The sequence below is a fragment of the Gossypium hirsutum genome, chromosome D13 (genome assembly GCF_007990345.1).
Source record: "Gossypium hirsutum isolate 1008001.06 chromosome D13, Gossypium_hirsutum_v2.1, whole genome shotgun sequence".
Lineage (NCBI taxonomy): Eukaryota > Viridiplantae > Streptophyta > Magnoliopsida > Malvales > Malvaceae > Gossypium > Gossypium hirsutum.
The window spans coordinates 12,572,414-12,591,095 of record NC_053449.1 but is presented as its reverse complement, the minus strand read 5'-3'; positions in this window follow the sequence as shown (position 1 = coordinate 12,591,095).

Here is an 18,682-nt window from a genome sequence, read left to right as displayed (position 1 = left end):
TCGGATAGATCCAAGTGAGTATTCATTGCACGTAGAGCAAACAATGATTTCTGACTCAAAGCATCTGCAACAGCATTGGCTTTTCCCGGATGGTAGTCAATTATAAGCTCATAACCTTTTAACAACTCTAACCATCTTCTTTGTCGTAGATTTAGATCTTTCTGAGTCATCAAATATTTCAAGCTTTTGTGATTAGAATAGATGTGACATTTTTCACCAAACAGATAGTGGCGTCATATCTTCAATGCAAACACAACAGCTGCCAATTCTAGATCATGTGTCAGATAGTTCTTTTCGTGCGGCTTTAACTGTCTCGAGGCATATGCTATAACTTTGTTTTCCTGCATCAAAACATAGCCCAAACCATTTAGAGATGCATCACTAATGATTACGAATTTTTTACCCGATTCTCGCTGAACTAACACCGGAGCTTCGGTCAACAGAGCTTTCAATTGATTGAAACTTTTCTGGCACTTTCTGACCATTCGAACTTAACATCTTTCTGAATTAGTCGCGTCATCAGGATTGCAATCATAGAGAAACCTTTTACTAATTTTCTATAGTAACCAGCTAGTCCTAGAAAACTTCGCATCTCAGATACATTTTTAGGAGGCTTCCAATCTAGAATAGCCAAAACCTTGTTCGGATCAACCCGAAAACCCGATGTTGATACAACATGTCCCAGAAAACTGACTTCTCATAACTAGAACTCACATTTACTAAACTTCACATACAACTGCATTTCACGCAAAGTCTATAGCACTAATCTTAGATGTTCAGCATACTCAATTTCGTCATAGGAATAGATCAATATGTCATATATGAACACAGCCACAAATCGATCCAAATACTGTCTAAAAATCTAGTTTATTAAATCCATAAAAATAGCAGATGCATTAGTAAGTCCGAAAGGCATAACCAGAAACTCATAGTGTCCGTACCTCGTTCGGAAAGTACTTTTTGGCACATCAGATTCTTTAACTCGCAACTAATAGTAGCCTGATCTCATATCTATCTTAGAAAACACAGTAGCCCCTTTCAACTGATCGAACAGGTCGTCAATCCGTGGCAAAGGATATTTATTCTTTATAGTTACCTTATTGAGCTGTCGATAATCAATGCACATTCTCATAGTTCCGTCTTTCTTTTTCACAAACAAGACTGGTGCACCTTAGGGAGAAAAACTCAGTCGTGCGAAGCCTCTATCAGTCAATTCTTGCAACTGAGTCTTCAACTCTTTTAATTCTGTCGGTGTCATTCTATACAGAGCTATCGATATCGGAGTCACCCCCGACACTAATTTAATACCAAACTCTACCTCTCGGATTGGTGGCAAACCCGGTAATTCTTTGGGAAACACAACTGGATACTCGCACACAATTGGTACTGATTCAATTTTCTTTTCAAGCACCTTAGAATCGAGCACATAAGCAAAGTAAGCTTCATAAGCCTTTTTAACATATCTCTGAGCTAACATCGAAGATATTACTACTGGTAAACCATTCCAATCATTAGACTCAATTCGAATATTCTCATCATTCTGACATCTCAATTCAATAGTCTTTCGTTTGCAATTCACAATAGCATCGTGTAAGGTTAACCAATCCATACCCAGAATTATATCAAACTCGTCAAATAGCAACAACATCAAATCAGCCGAAAAACATGAATCTCGAATCATTAATAGGCAATTCTTGCACACTTTATCAACCAATACACACTGGCCTAAGGGGTTCGATACTCTAATCACAAATTCAGTAGACTCTACAAGTAAAGTCTTTCTGGATACTAAAGTCTCACATACATAAGAATGAGTCGAACCAGGGTCAACCAATGCAACAACGCTAGTATCATAGAGAGTGAAAGTACCAGTAATAACATCTGGGGATAAAGCCTCTTCTCGAGCGCGAATAGCATAGGCTCTGGCAGGTACGCGAGCCTCAGATCTAACAGCTGTGTCTTTGGTTCCTTTCTGTCTGCTACTCACATTACCCGTGTTTCAGGGTGGTCTACCTCGAGCTGACATGTTACTCGGTCTCGCACTCTGTACGGTAATTTGCTTCGCTAGCTCAGGGCATTCACGGATGAAATGATCCATCGATCCACATTTAAAACTGGCACGATCATTCAATCTATAGCTACTGGGATGTCGTTTACCGCAATGTTTGTACTCAGGTTGATTCGGTCTGACGTTACCAACACTAGCCACTGAGGTAGCTTTCGAGCTCACAGGTGGTCTATCCCAATCATGTCGAAGAATAACCTGTTGTAGCCTTTAAACAACTAAAATCATCACTGAATTTCTTTGATGCTAACTGAAGGGTTTTACTCGATGATCTTTTACGAAAATCTCTGGCTTCAGAATCAACTTTTATTTTCTCTTTCCAAAGCTCTTCAGCTTTACATGCTCGCTCAACGAGCACAACAAACTCTTTGATCTCTAAAATTCCAACTAACAGATGGATATCTTCATTTAAACCATCTTCGAATATTTTGCACATTATTTCTTCAGTTGATACACATTCTCGTGCATACTGGCTCAAGCGAACAAATTCTCGCACGTATTCTGTTACGGACATACAACCCTGTTTAAGCTCAAGAAACTCTTTTCACTTTTGATCAATAAATCTCTGGCTAATGTATTTCTTTCAGAATTCAAATTGAAAGAAATCCTAGGCAATTCACTCTTTCGGAACAACAAAAATTAGAGTTTTCGACCATTGATAGGTTTCATCTCTCAACAAAGAAACGGCACATTTAACACATTCGTCGGGAGTACAAGACATTTCATCAAATACTCGGATGGTATTCTCAAGCCAAAATTTGGCTCTCTCAGCATCATCACCATCTGTGGCCCTGAATTCTTCGGCCCATATTTTCGAATTTTATCGACAGGAGGCTTATTTGTCGAAATCAAATTTATAACAAGAGGTACAACAGAAGTTTGAAGGAGATTAACAGCCAGATTCATTCGTACGAACTCCGTAAACCACCCGTTCATCATTTGGAAGAAGGCTTGCTTAGCCTCTCCCTCTTGGTTACTCGTAGAAGGTCTAGAATCAAACTGCACTGCCCTCTGAGTGGGAGCGGGTGCATTACTTTCTACATCATTTTCTAAGGCTCTATTGGGATCCATTTACTATATGAAAACACATTTGCAAATGTCAAGAATCATCACATTATCGCAGCATAAAATATGGCATGTATAGCTAGACTCACACGATCTATGTTAGTCCTAGAACCGACTAAACCGTAGCTCTGATACCAATCAAATGTAACACCTCGAACCCATGTCTATCACCAGATTAGGGTTACGAGACATTACCGATCAAAACCTAACTCAAAACAGTCCTTCATTTTAAAAATTTATGCATAAATTAGACTAACTCAATCACGAAATTTCACATGAACCAACCATGTTTCAAAATTCAACCATATCATTATCATTTACCTAATCAAAATTTGATATCATTCAAATTCTTAAAACATTTTTAAACATATATGATTACATATCATATACCAAGCATATATCAAAACATCTATTTCTACACATTTATTTCATTTCAATTTAATAACTATACTACATATTACAAACATAGGTAATCTACCCTATTTGGATATCTCTTATACATCAAATCGGACAGCATTTATACACCCAATTGGACAGCATATATATATATCAAATTGGACAGCATATATACACCAAATTGGGCAGCATTTATACACCAAATTGGACAGCATTTATACACCAAATTGGATAGCATATATATATACCCAATTAATTAATTTACCAACAATTCGTTCATTAACAAATATGTCATACTTAAATATATATACATATTCAATCAACCTATCATTAACCAAACATATGATCACATCATTTGTCACTTCTAAACCAATTCATAATACTAATTATACATTTCATTAATAAGCCAACAATAATCACAACTAAAACACATTCATCAACCATACCAAAATCACTTGAACCGAGTCATAACAATCCACATTTGCAAATCCTACCACAAATATATATATCATGAAACATAATTTTTTCCAACATGAACATATACCATGACTAAACATATAAAAACATAAACATCATTTCTAGCTATTTTCGCATGGCTCATATTTACATACCCCAAAATCGAATATATTAACTAGACTATACATGCCATAAGTTCGAATTCAGATTTAATAAAATATCAAAAATAGTCGATAGTGTGATAGACTTTTCTGACGATCCCCGAGCTCGTAACCAACTCCTAAAATCTATAAAATGAAAAGCAAATACACATAGTAAGCTATCACAACTTAGTAAGTAATAAGCAAATAAACATTTAATCATTTACATAATTTAAGCTAGTTAAGTAGTTATAAGCCACTATAATTTCATATACAATCCAACATATCATCTTATATATCAAAACATATATATAACTTTTAATAACTTTCCTTTAGCTGAATATTCAATTGAACCTTAGTATATTTAACCTTTACTTTCAATAATGCAACTACATCATTAGGTCGAATATACCTACTCTCACATATATATATACACATAGTTCACATTAACATATAGCATCATATCATCAATTTAAACATTCAACCTGCCTTATTTTCATAATTTAGTATGAATACATACTTGAGCCTTTCTAACTCGATTGTACACTCAATCTTAACTATATCATTGCCCGTTGAACTATTCGGAATTGAAAAGGATACTCGGACAGTCGAACATATCGTATAATGCCAACGTCCCAGACGTGGTCTTACATGTAATCACATAACATGCCACTGTCCCAGACAGGGTCTTACACGTAAAAACAAGTTGATGCCAACATCCCAGACGTGGTCTTACACGATAACACATAACGGAATCCTATGTCATGACATATGTATCCTAGCTATTCCTAAGGTTCGTACGAGACTTTTGGACATCATAACTTGATTGAATCAATCTCGTAAACATAGCTCCCAAGCTTATAAACATTCGGCCAACACTTATATATATTCAGAAAATTCAAATCAGGATATAAAATTCATATATATCCAAAATTAACAGCATTTTTTTTGTTTATAAACTTACCTCGGATATCAGCGAACGGAATAAACGGCTATTCGATTATTTTTGTTTTCCCCCGATCCAAATCTGTTTTCTTTGGTTCTTGATCTAAACATATTCAAATTAAACTTATTTAAACACAATTTTATTCAATTTAGTCAAAAAACATAAATGGGTAAATTACCATTTTGCCCCCAACATTTTACACTTTTTACAATTTAGTCCCTATTCCATAAAACACAAAATATGCAAAATTTCAAGGTCTCATGCTTGGGCCGAATTTTACCCATGATTATACAAGTCCATCTATTTCATTTATTTCACATTTTAGTCCCTCAATTTATTATTTTTACAATTTAGCCTTAATTACTCAAAATCATCAAAATTTTCAATACAAAACATATTAATCCAAAACATCTCTTTCGTAATCTATCGTCTAACATCACAAAGCTCAGAAATTCATCAATTGTTTAACTCAAAATATTCATCAAAATCAAAAATTAAAGCATAGGCTAGCTAGTATTCGAAGCAACGATCTCAAAAACGTAAAAATTATCGAAAACTGATCAAAAAACATACCAAATTTTAATCTTCTAATTGCCGAAAATGCAAAGCTCCAAATTCCTCTTTTCTTTCTCAAGTTTCGGTAAAATAAAGCCATTTCCATGGCTTTAATGCATTATCATTAAAATCTACCTAACCTTGTCCAATATTGTCCACCACTATTATTAATTGTATAATTGATATACAAGTGCTCCACATTTACATTTTGCATCAATTTGATGCCCTCAACAAAAAGACCTCAAATTTTTCACTTTACACGATTAAGTCCTTTTTATCAAATTGAGCACACAAACAATAAAATTTTCACACGAAATTTTCATACATTTTAATTCACTTACTGTAAACACCGTCCGACTAGGGTCCTCTGACTCAAATTAAAGAAATTTTCATACATATTAAAGAAATTTTTAAATATTTTTCTGACTCAAATTCATGGTCCCGAAACCACTGTCCGACTAGGGTCTAAACCGAGCTGTTACAGTACCAGCTATGACATTAAGAGTAGTAGTCTCCTCTCTTACCTAAATAGGATAAGCTATGGCAGGTGCATGAGCTTCAGATCTTACTGATGTATCTCTGATTTCACGTCGACTAGCAGTAGCACTACCACCAATTTCTGGTCTTCTACCCCTCTGTGGAGTTAGCATCAGTTTAGTAGTCTGATCACTTCTAACAACTAATTTCTTCGAGCAATCTCGCATAAAATGTTCAGTGAAGCTGGATCTGAAACAAGTTCTTATTTTTGTCTACACTCTCTAAATTGATTTTTATTACAATGCTCGCAAACTAGTTTATTGATGTTCCGAACACTTCCTGTACCAGCCACTATTGTAGATTGAGGCCTCTGGTGACCCTGTTTAGACATTTCTCTTCTTGAGCAATCTATTTTTAAATGTTCTTTGGAACCGCATTTAAAGCAAGCTTCACTTTCCAACCTGCACTCACTTATGCGGTTTCTCTGACAATGTTTGCAAGTTGTTTTATCCATAATGCGAATACTCCCCACGCTATCCATGGACATGGCCTAGAATCATTTGGAAATGAATTTGGTTTTCACAAAATGGAAATTAAAATTAGAAATGAGTCATATGCAAATGTACATGGATTACTAAAAAATGATCGAAAAAATGAGTTTATGTTTTTAAACAGTTTTAAAGCCTGAAAATGAAAATAAATCATTCGGTCACAGTGAACAAGTAGAGGTGTTCATGGGTCGAGTCGGGCCCAACCAAAATCTTAGGCCCGTTTGCTAGGCCCGAGCCCAACCCAAAAATGGGCCTAAAATTTTACCTAAGCCCAGCCTAGATAAAAATGGTAAAACTCAGGCTCGGTCCAACCCGCCCATATTAAATTTTTTATATAATTTTTAAATATATATAATACATCAAAAACACTAAAAACATTAAAATAAATATTTCTCAACAAATTGAAAATAAATTTTAAAAAATATGTATACTTAAATAACACTAATATAGATATGACTTAACAGGCAAATGCCTCCAAAATAATAACAAAATTAACAATAAAATAAGTGTTATACAATATCCAAACAATAACAACAAAATAGTAGCAACATAATAGTGAAATGATAGCAAAATAGGGGGAAAACAACAAGAAAATAACACTAAAACAACAAAAATAGCTTTTTTTATCCTTTTGTGAATTCGGGCCGGGCCAGGCTCGGGACAAAAATGCCTTACTCGAGGCCCAACCTGTTTTTTAAACAGGCCTTATTTTTTTGCCCAAACCCTTCCACTTTTCAGGTAAAAATTAATATTTGTTTTGGAAAATAGAAAAATACGTATTGGATTGGATTAAATTACAAAATGTTGGGTTAAAAGTCCAAAAAGCACATATAATTGGATTTAATACAATGAGAGACCCGAATCCCCATCATAATACATATTAAAGGAAGCACACCCGATTAGCCCCTCTCTTTCCTAGTTGGACTAGAAAGTTGTTTTTATATTTGAAATAAACATATAAATTCAATAAGTATTTTATATTCTCTCTTTTAAATAGAAAGCACCGGTAGGGCTATTTACATAACTTGGAGAGATTATTACTCTATCAAAAAATAGAGAGAATTTATTCTCAACTACTAAATATATTTTTCTAGAATAACAATTTTATTGGTTTCTATTAAATAAGAGATATTTTTTTCACCCCAAAGATAAAAGAAAACTTTTTCTAGTTCTAAGTTTTGATTCAATAGGTTCGAGCCCACACTCGAATCTCAACTACTAAATATATTTTTCTAGAATAATAATTTTATTGGTTTCTATTAAATAAGAGATATTTTTTTCACCCCAAAGATAAAAGAAAACTTTTTCTAGTTCTAAGTTTTGATTCAATAGGTTCGAGCCCACACTCGAAGCACTTCATGGTACGAGAATAACGAAGAAGATCGTTTGGTTGAAAATCAAAAAACATCAAGGATCTACTTATCCAAAAACATAGGTATGATTTCTGTTCAAGGTTTGTTGCTATAAATATCACAAACAGGGTCAATTTTCAAAATTTTAATTTTTCGCTGTACAAGAAAACCGTTTTCAAACCGATTTTTTTCCAACATCGCGAAGTACTACATCTTAACCTGTCTTTCCTCAAGATACCTGAAAATGTGGAAAAATGACTTTAGATATCTCTCGACTTTTTAGGTGGAGGTATCGAAATGGCTTGGCTATACTGTGTTTTTCAAAATCTTGAATCTTGGACCCATCTTACTTTTTTTATTACATATGTCTTCCTTTTGCCTTTAAATTCATTGGTCCTACATTTATAAAGTTTAACAATCGATGGACAATTTACAGTATTAGGTTAGGTTCTTGAGGATGAGGGGGTGTCATAGGTATTAGTTGAACCATTGGTTCATCAATTGGAAAAAGACATCTCTTGCCTCATTCCTTAGCCCTCTCAGAACAGGACACTATGGATGGCTTCTAGATTGGAAGGAGGAACATTACTATCAACTTCATCAAAAACGACTCAATTTGATTCAGCCAACATGGTTTATCTATATGAAAAATAGAGTCAATCCGGATCAGAAGGCATCACACTACAATAAGTTATTGTGGCATATATATCTAGACCTACACGTGCTACGTTTCAGTCCTAGAATCACTACTTGACTTTGATACCACTAAATGTAACACCCCTTGGCCAACCCGATCATCGAATCCAATCTACAAGATGCTACAGTCATTGTCAAAGCAATTATAGTCAATTATTCGGTAAAACTATTATTTAATCAAACAAACATGTAATATAATATTTACATTACAATACACAATAAAATTTTGAGTCTTAATTGAGCTTACGAAAGCTCAATTGCCTCCCAAGGTTGAATTACGACTAAACTAAAAATTTTTAAAATGTGCCAAGTGGATATCATGATATCCAGGGCTTGGTATCGTGATTCCATAGGCAGTAGCTAAACCTCAAATTAAACCAGATGGGTATCACGATATTCAGGGTTTGGTATCGCGATATCAAATACAGTAGCAAGACTTCTCAACCTCAGGATCAAATTGTAAAGTTTTTAAAATATAACAAATATGTATTGCGATATCCAGAGTGTGGTATCGCGATACCGGAAACAACTCAGTAAGTCTCCTATTTTTAGAACAAGTACTATTTTCGAATCTATTTCAAGTTTCTACCATACCTAACATTACATACATCAAACACCAATTTCAAAAGATCTAAAACATATCCAATACCATACCAAATAAGCTTAAACATTAACCTCAACATTCTTATAAAATATTCAATTCAAATTCACCAATTAAACTTAGGCATTTCAATGTTATTCAAGTATATCAACTAAGTCATTAATTTTTCAAACTTTAACTAAGCCAAACCATTTTGAATCATGCTATTACACTTTCATTACAATCACCTAAGATAGATATACCAAGCTATGATGTATACACCTTATGACATATAAATAGAGTGTGGCTCACTTTGTGATTGATTATTAGGAATCTTCACGGGTGAAGGTTGTTGCTATTTATTTGAGCCTTGAGTTTGTACATGATATGGCTTTTTCACATGTTATTATTGAGTTTGATTGTTATTTTGTTCTAATTTTTAGTCTATAAGATCGATTTGTCTCATTTTGGTCATTTTATGTTTGTGGCTCGACTTTTATGTTGTTTTTTTCATTCCATAGATTTTCATGTGTTAGTCGGGTAGCTAATTTGGTAAGTGATAATATCATTTGGATAGGCTTATCAAGTAAACATGAAATCTGATTCAGTGTGGACTACCCCCACGGGTTGCATAATCTTGTCCTAGTTGATGTTTCATGATTTAATCGTATATACCTTATTATTCAGAAAAAGCCCATAGACCTTTATTTGAACCTAGTCCAAAAGATTAAGCATCTATCTAAATGTTTTAAAAACTTTAGCCTTCATATATAAATGGATAATATAATTTTTAACCTTTTAACTTAAAATTAGCTCAACTTTGGTATTTGTACACATTTTTGTCCACTTTGCCACTTTAACTTGACAATTAGGTTTATTTTGATCCTTAAAAGTTTGATAATGTGGCACTCTAAGAGATTGTGTCACATCATCACTTGAGAATTAAAAAAATATATAAATTTCCAAGTGATAATTTGGTACAATTTCAAAATGTCCCATTCAATGTTCTTGTGGAAATATGCATTATATTTCGACCAAAACAGTGAGTGACGTTGGAATGAGGGAAAATTCCTCACCCCGACGAGCAGCCGACATCATGACAAGAAAAAGACTTTCATCCTAACGACACAATTTAGTTTTGGGTTTCGGGGTTTAGTTTTTATCTCCATCTTTGTACTCTTTCTTTTTTGCCTATTTAGTAAAATTATCTTTGCCTATGGTTTTTTATCCTCTTTGAATGGGTTTTTCCATATAAAATTTGTGTGTTTGGTCTTGTTCATTTCTTCATTATTTTTTATTGTTCATTGTTTACACGGGTTTATCCCTAACAAACTGCTATTAGAGTTTGGTTTAATTTTCGCACTCAGAGATGGTAGCAACAAAGTTCAACATTAAGAGGTTTGATGACATCACAAATTGCAATCTGTGGCAAGTTTGGATGACAACAATTCTAGTTCAGAATGGTCTAAAAAAGGTCGTTACTAGGAAAAAGCCCTATGATAGCCCATTTTTAGTGCTGTCGGAGACAGTAGTTTTGGGACCACGATTTTGATGAGTGATTAAATATTTTAATTTTAATTTAATGTCTATAGGGTTAGTTTAAGGTAGTATTAAATTTTCATTAAGAAATTTTGAAGTTTAAATGGTTAATTAGGAAAAAGGACTAAATTGAAAAAGGTGCGAAAGTTGAGTTCTATTAGTTAAATGGATTAAATAGCCTTATTAAGATTAATTAATGGACTTAGTAAGTAAATATGCCATAAATCATGTTATTGGATAGTTATGGACATAGGTTAGTTGAATTTTTTTTAATTATAATAAGGGTAAAAAGGTAAATTAGTAAATAAATTAAATAAAGTAATTAAAATATGAATGAAGTATCATCTTCTTTATTTTTCTTCCCAAAAAAAAAACCAAAATCTCTATTTTTTAAGGGAGAACATTCGGTCAAGCTCATTATTTTTGCATGGTATGTATTTTTGTCCCGATTTTAGTGATTTTTATGTTCTTGAACTCGTATTAGCTTAATCTAGCTAGCTCGGGGTTCAATTTGTAAAATTTTTAAATGTTTAGGAATATCCCATGAATGATTTTGTAGTGTTAGTGAATTCAACTGATGGATTATTAAGTTTGGTTGTTAAATAGGCAGTTTTTGTTAAGTGATTTTTAATGAATTTGAGCTAAAGGACTTATTTGAGAAAATGGTAAAATTCAATGATAATTTTAGGAAAAAATGAAATATATGGGCTGTAAAGGACCTTAGAGAAAATTGAATATCATGATATTTCATTAATTGTGGTTTAATTGTGAGTTTGAGATTTATGGGCTATTTTGCATAAAAGTTAAAATGTTAGAGGTAAACTTATAATTTTACATTAAGGTGGGTTGTAAGTTAGAATCTATAAAATTAAGCTATTTGAATTATTTAATTGAGTTAATTATTATTTAGATCAAGAAAAGAATCAATCAGACTTGAATCGAGAAAAGGCAAAAACCTCGAATTAGTTGTCAATTTAGTTGTAACAACCGTGGTGATCGAGGTAAGTTCGTATAGACATAAAAACTTGTCATTTGATGTTTTGAATTGAGTTTACTTATTGTAATATATTAGATTTACTTTGACTTGAAGATTATGACAATGTTTCAAAATGTTGATGGTTAATTAGTCTTATTTGAACCTTAAGAATTCTTAGGATACAAATGACATTTCATTAGGGATTTCATGTTTCGCGTGCTAGTCTTGAATGTCCTACTGATGGCTAAGGTCTTATATTTGTTGCAGATTCTCCACAGCTAGTGTGAGCAGCATCGTGTAGCTAACATTCCGACCCTCAGCTCATGTGAGCAGGCCTATTTCACAGCTCGTATGAGCACTATTGAAAAAGAAAGGTTACTATTATATGGAAAGGCACACTATATGTGAGCATTCCCGAGTATCCAATGTAATTCTAGACTATTCAACGGTAAGAAAAAGGAAATGAAAAGGCTTGTATGCAATATCATAGATATGTATGTTCATAAGATAATAAATTTAATATGTACCATGGATGAAAATACTATTGAATATTCATATGAGCAAGGTAAATGAATGTAACTCAGTTCATGGCATTCATTGTGTTTTATGGTGTTACATGGTTAAATCTTTTACTAATAGTGTGGAATATGTTGAATAGGAATATCAAGTATTTGTATGAACTACTAAGCATGATTGAATGTTTAAATGTGGGGAAATGGTAAGTTTTAGTTTCTCTTTTACGAGCTTACTAAGCACGAGTTGCTTACGTAGTTATTTTTCTTCTGTTTCGTAGATTGTCGAAAGCTCGATCGATTAAAAGCTTGTCAGAGTTCTATCACACTATCCAACATTCACTTTTGTAGCTTTTGAGTTATTTTGACTAAGGTTATAAATGGCATGTATAGAACTTGGTATGATTATGCCTTTGGAGTTTACATTTTGTTTGTTTGGACTTATAGTGCTTTGGCAGGTTTACGTCCTTTGGTCACTTTTAAGTACTTTGTAATATATGGTCATTTTGGTATGTTTATTTTGAAGGTGAATGGATTGAAAATTATTGTCATTAGGTAGCTATTACCTATATAATGTGATTGAGATATGGCATCATAGTTTTGTGATAGAATGATGTTGTTTTGGTATAAATGAGGTGCATTTGAATGACATATTGGTTAGGATAACTAGGTTGATTGAATTGATATATTTATATGTGGATGAAATGTGTTTAGGTCCATTTAATGCATACACAAATGAAGTAATTATTGGGCAAGGTTTGATCTTAAAATAGCTTGTTTTAGGGTCTATTTTTGGATCACACACAGCCTAAGATGTAACACCCCCTACCCGTATTCGTCACCGGAATAGGGTACGAGGCATTATCAGAGTTTACCGAATTAATTTTTTGTTATTACGAGTTAATTACTATTCATTTACCGAAACATGTCATGACGTCCTTTAGATGGGTCTCCAAAGCCCAAAACATACTTCGGGACCAAACTGGGATTAAATTGAAACCATAGGGAATTTTTCGCAAAATTCCAAATTTTTTTATGAACTCAATATAATCCCTTTATAAATATCCAACCTTCCCTGGAATTTTAAAACTGAGACCAATCCAACCCAACCAATCCATTTCAATCAATTTGATACCAAATCATACTTCTATTATAATTATACCATTTAGCATATTCATCGCCCTTTACTTTAATACATATTCATTAAACAAGTTTGGGCATTTATATAATCATCAAACTATATACATGTTATATAAATCAAGAAGGAATTTTACAAAAGCTACCGGATATTTTCACGTCTATTCAATGTCTATTCAATGTATAGTCTATACAAAAGCTACTGGATCAACACTGGCATTTATGCCCTTTATAAATGGCATGTATAGTGTGATCCTCAGTGTTGATCCGATCCTCTGTATATTTTCAGGTCAATTTACAAGAGACATTGAATACACTCAAGTAAGCTTATAGAAACTTAGTAAGTTCATAGGCATAAAACATAAATCTTACCAAACATTCATACACTTATACATTATACACCATTACTAAGTTCACTTGTCAACCACAATCATTGGTGAGTCCCCTTATATAAACTCACTACCACTTATCCATTTACTATAATTCTTTTGGGCCCATTTGTCACTTACCATCCTTAATCAAATTAGGGAACGGTTACGAAAAATTGAGTACTTCACTTCCACTTTGCCATAGTATAACTATGGTCTTGCATATGATCACTTATCCCTTTCTGAAGCCATAGCCCTACCTCAGTCTTACACAGATCACATATATCACTTGTCACTTGTCACTGATCAGATAAGTGTAGCTAAAGCTACCACTTATCACTTGTCACTTGTCACTGATCAAATAAGTGTAGCTAAAGGTAACACTTATCACTTGTCACTTGTCACTTGTCACTTGTCACTTGTCACTGATCAGAAGTACTCAAATTCGACGTCCCGCTTAATTTGATCATTTATTCAGTTTTCGCATTGTTATTTTATTCTCAATTCATCAACAAATATATCTCATCATACATTATATAATTCATGAAATTAACATTTAATCATTAAATTTCAGCCATATGAACTTACCTAGGTCGATTTGCAGAATTTGTGAAAGTTCAGGGACCAATCAGCTACTTTTTCTTTTCCTTGACTTGCTTCGGGTTCTTGATCTATCATTGTAAAATCATTCACTTATTAGTATTGACTTCACCTTCACTCTATTTCACATCCTTAATGTTTATAACCCGCTTATAAGTAACATTATCTATAATTTCACTATTTACTTATGTATATTCAATGTTGTCCATCCATGTCATAGTCACTAAATTATTTTTATCTTGAGCTACAGGACTTCGAATTAGGATCTACTAATTTTTCCTGAAACTAGACTAACATATATTCTTACCATAAAATTTTCAGAATTTTTAGTTTAGCCAATAAGTACAGTTTATTATTTAAAGTCACCTCTATTCTGCTGTTTGACAATTCTGATCCTTCTTCACTAAAAATTAATTATCTCCTTGTACGGGATTCAGATGATGTTTCTGTTTATTTCTCTTAAAAATAGACTCATTCAGAATTTTAAATATATAAATTTAAGCCCCTAATTATTTTTCTTCAATTTTTGATGATTTTCCAAAGTCAGAATAGGGGAACCTGAAATCATTCTGCCCTTGTCTCACAAAATTTATTATATCTCATGATTTATAATTCCATTCTTACACCATTTCTTTTATCAGAAACTAGAATCAATAAGCTTTAATTTCATATTTTATTCATCCTCTAATTCGATTCCCATAATTTTTGGTGATTTTTCAAAGTTAGACTACTACTGTTATCCAAAACTATTTTAGTGCAAAACGTTGATTTCCATTTTTCCTCAAATTTTACAGTTCATACAATTCAGTCCTTGCTCAATTAAGCTAATTTTTCTCAATTAGTACTTTACCTAGACATTATAAGTTATTTCACAACTATTGAAATTCAAAATTTTCACATAAAACCTTAACTTCAAACTCTTTTACTATTAGGTCCCAAACATTCACTTTCTATTTAATTCTTTCAATAAAATTGGCATATAAACAATTTAAAGCTCTAATTCCATGCTAAATCATCATATACCTCCAGCACATATTCATAGCAACTTTCAATTTCTTTCATAGAATAAAAAACTAATGAATTCAACAAGTGGACCTAGTTGTAAAAGTCACAAAAACATAAAAATTTCAAGAAATAATCAAGAATTGAACTTACTTGTAGTAAAAATATGAAAAACCAGCTTAAGGAAACCCTTATATGGTTTTTTTCTGATGAGAATGCAGAAAAATAAAGAGAAATCTAGATTATTCCACTTTAATCCTAGCTTTATTAAGTAAATTTTGCAATATTCCAATTTTGCCCTTAATTCTCCTTATTTTCTTGCTGATTTCATGCCTTTTCCGTCCAACCCAAATATACCTTGGGTCTATTTTTCTTTTAAGCCATCTTTCTTTTATCATTTAAGCTATTTAATCATTTCTATTAATTTTACATTTGTTACAATTTAGTCCTTTTTGTTCAATTAACTATCGAAACTTTAAAATTTCTTGACGAAACTTTAATACTAACTTTTTAACACTCCATAAATATTCTCATTTTAAAATCTCTGAGGTCTTAATACCTTGTTTTTTATTCTAATTATTTTAATATTTATTTCTAGTACACTATTCACTATTTCAAAAATTTTCCTAACTTCACATTTAACTTATACTCACTAAATTAATAATATTTTCTACTCACTTGTCGAATTTAGAGATCTCGAATCACCGTTCTGACTCCCCTAAAAATTTAGGCCATTATATAATACATGGGCTGTCACACGACCATGTGACACACACGACCTGGCTACACAGTCGTGTGTCACTTATTATTTCAGGTGTGAGTATCACACGACCGTGTGTATCAAGTTAGTGAGTTACACGATCTAGCACAAGGCTTGCGACACGGACGTGTGACACAAGTTAGAGAGTTACACGGCCTGGCACGTGGCCTATGACATGACCGTGTGACCTAAATCAGTGAGTTACACGGTTTAAAACATGGGCTAGGACACGGTCGTGTGTCCCATTATTCAAACACTACACAATCTGGGCTATGTCACATGGCCGTGTGACCCATGTTTTCTAAATTTTCAACTTTTCCTCAGACTTTCTGAATTGTTTTAAATTAGTCCTAATTTGATCCCGAACTATTTTTAAGGATTCAAAAGCTCGATTTAAGGCCCAAATGTGTATGCTTGTTGGGTTTGTAACGAGTTTTAATTAATTAATATTAAATAGTATTATTAAACTATTTTGATACTAATTGTTCTGATTTTTACGGTAATGCTCCGCAACCCTAGACTGGCGATGGAAACAGGTTAGGGGTGTTACAAGCCCAATAATTTAGATCAGTCAAAATGGGAAGATCTTGATGAGAAGGTCATGTTTGCAATTCAATTTTGCCTTACGAATAGTGTATTGCAGAATGTGTTGATGGAGAAAATGACATCTGCCTTGTGGAAAAGGTTAGAAACCTTTTACACGATAAAGTTTTTGGCTAACCGATTGGTGTTGAAACAACTGCTATACACATTTTGTATGGATGAATGTGAACACCTTAGAGGTTACATCAGTCAATTTATTACTCTTTTGAATGATTTAAAGAACCTTGAGGTTTGGATTGATGATGAAGATCAGGCTATGCTATTATTGTGCTTTTTACCCCTTCATATAAGTTTTTCAAAGGGGCCCTGATTTATGGTAGAGATAAACTTTCATTTGAGGATATGAAAGGTCACTTCTTGAGTAAAGACAAACCCGACAATGAGTTTGGTTTGAATAGCAAGTCAGATAGGCAAGCCTCGATTTTGGTAGCATTAAGGAATCAGGACAAGAGATGTCGTTATTGCAAGAAATTAGGTCACGTTAAGGCAGATTGTTATAATCTGTGAAATAAGAAGGCTACTGAGAGTAACGATGAAGAATTAGTTGATGCTAATTTGGCCGGCGACAAGGGTGATGATTTGTTATTGGTGTTTACGACTGAAATGTCTAAGTTTACATTCAAATGGATTATGGATTCGGGGTGTTCTTTACACATGTGTCCCAACAGAGACTGGTTCTCCACATATAGATCAATTGAAGGTGGAGTTGTGTGTATGGGGAATGGCTCATCTAGTAAGATAATCAATAAATGTACTATTCAGCTCAAGATGCACAATGGAACAATTAGGACACTGTTAGATGTCAAGAATGTACTTGATTTAAGGAAGAATCTTATCTCCTTGAGTATGTTAGGCTCGAAGGGTTGTAGAATTAACATTGAGTCAAGCGACATTAAATTGTCTTGTAGGACTCTTGTTCTGCTGAAAGGTCAAAAGACCAACAGTCTTTGTGTTCTGCAAGGTTCAACTGTGACTAGCAAAACAACAAGTCTATCATCTATTTAGGAGTCAGAGTTGAATCATTTGAAGTAGAGGCAATTTGGTCAGAGGAGGGAAAAAGATATGATTGTTTTGAATAAGAGAAGTTCTCGTTTGGGTTCAGGATTTAGAAGACAAAGCACCGTGTTCATGGAAAACAAACTTAAGTTAGTTTTGATTTAGTAGTGCACAAGTCAAAGACTAAAAGTCTTTCGATTTCAAAGACTAGAAGTCTTCCGATTGCAAAGTTCAAGATACGCCCCTGGCAGGCTCGGCAAAGAAAGCATTGTGGAAATACAAGTCAAGGTGGAGACTTGTGGAAATATGTCTCGCATTTCGACCAAAACAGTGAGTGACGCTGCAACGAGGGAAGGCTCATCGTCTTGATGAGCAGACGACATCACGACGAGAAGAAGACTTTCGTCTCGATGACACGATTGTTCTTCGTCTCGATGAACAAACTCTACGTCATGACATGACAACGTGTTCCTCAAGTTTCATGGTTTTCTTCTTTTAGTTCAACTTTGTTTTAGTTTCCCACTTCAACTTTGATTAACCTAGAGATATTCTAGTCATATAAGCTATAAATTGCAACCTATAACTAGGCCTTTTTCTACCATAGAAAGATGAACCCATGACAAATTTAAGTATTAACTTTTACAAGGTTTCTTTAAAGGTTTTTATTTTTGGGTTTCGGGGTTTAATTTTTATCTCCATCTTTGTACTATTTATTTTTTGCCGGTTTAGTGAAATTATCTTTGCCCGTGATTTTTTTATCTTTTTCGTATAAGTTTTTCTACGTAAAAATTATGTGTTCGATCTTTTCAATTTTTTCATTATTTTTCTTATTCGTTGCTTACACAAATTTATCTGATTCAATTAATTCAATCGCTAAACAAAAAATAAGTAAATAAATAAGTAAAAATTC